Genomic DNA, 1,331 nt, shown 5'->3' with positions numbered 1-1,331 from the left:
ATTCCCTCTAATCATGGATGATATGGAAGTTCAACTCTGTCAAAGAGAAGAGAAAAACAGACTCAACAGAACTTTATTGATTGATTAATTATAAGAATATTATAAGAATATACATTCATCATATTTTTTGACCTTTATCATAAATATTTTTATGTTTTTTTCATTTTTTTGGCAGAAACGAGCCTCCGTAGCATCAATCTGTACTTTTACATCCAGATAAGAGCCGTCCGTTAGTCGAGACAACGTCACTGTCCAAAAAAGTTAACAGGGCTCGTGTGAGTCTGAATTCAGCGTCGCCGCGGTAACAGGCGTCGCCATGGTAACAGCTGCTCTCCGCCGCGTGTACGAGGCTCTGGACCCTCCTGTATCCTCTGACTGTACTCCCAAACGTATTTATAAAAGTGTTTAATATGAATATAAATCTATATTTTATGAATGTTTGTCTTTAGATAGAAGATTTTAACTCAGCGGTGCTCAACCTGAGGCTCGCGACCTCTCGGGGGGGGGGTCGTCGTCGCGGACCACGAAGCCGAAGAGTTTGTTTATAACGTTAAAAAATAAAGAAATACAACAGAAATAAGAACATTAAACTTAAAGATGGAGCATCGATTATAGTTACATTTATGATTTATATATTTTAAACTTTAAATTATTAAAAAATAAAATAAAACAATGATTCAGCCAGGTGGTCTCTGAAGGTCGCGACCCGCTCAGGTTGACGTCACTGATCACCTACCTCCGAGTGGAACCATGTGACCCTGTCACCGTGACGACAGGCGAGCCAGGGCGGATTCTGATTGGTCACATGGTTTCACGACGTCTATCACCCTGTTTAAACCTTCCTGCTCCTCCCGATGTAAACGTCACCACTACGAATGCAAATAAAGTTATTTAAATCATGTTTGTGTCTCAGTCTGGTGATCGATGAACTGTTTTCATGTCGGGACAAAATATCAGAAACACATTTTCATATCATACAGTTTATTCTAAACGGAGCGTTTAACTGAGTCGACTCTCTGCACAGTATTTATAGCTACAAGTGTTACTGTCACATTAAAGTTTGTTTCCTTCCTTCATATTAAAGCTATAATATGTAATTATTCCACATTAAATGTCTAGAAACAACTAGACCTGTGTTATATATGTTGTAGAAATCTGTAATTTAATCAAAGTAACGGACCGTTTCATTTGGTCGCCTGTCGATGACGTCATACCTCCTCTACCAAAGAGTAAACAGGCACCAGATGCATACGGCGGCGCTGTGTTTGTCCGCTACAATGGCGTCTACCAAAGAGTAACTTACACACATATGTTAGGAGTAAAGGGGGCGG

General features: G+C 39.7%; 1 protein-coding gene across 2 annotated transcripts in view; it reads left to right on the top strand.

Annotated features, from left to right (window-relative positions):
* The window catches only part of LOC137174639 (voltage-gated potassium channel subunit beta-3-like), a 28,535-nt gene extending 27,636 nt beyond the window's left edge, over positions 1-899 (top strand). For both annotated transcript variants that reach the window (XM_067580066.1, XM_067580067.1), the window contains one exon: positions 1-899. This exon is cut by the window's left edge and continues 1,204 nt beyond it. The gene's annotated coding sequence lies outside the window, so the exon portion shown is untranslated.
* The last annotated feature ends 432 nt before the right edge of the window (positions 900-1,331 follow it).

This window comes from Thunnus thynnus, chromosome 22 (assembly GCF_963924715.1).
Source record: "Thunnus thynnus chromosome 22, fThuThy2.1, whole genome shotgun sequence".
In the NCBI taxonomy this organism is placed as follows: Eukaryota; Metazoa; Chordata; class Actinopteri; order Scombriformes; family Scombridae; genus Thunnus; species Thunnus thynnus.
This window is presented reverse-complemented; position numbering and strand designations above follow the sequence as displayed.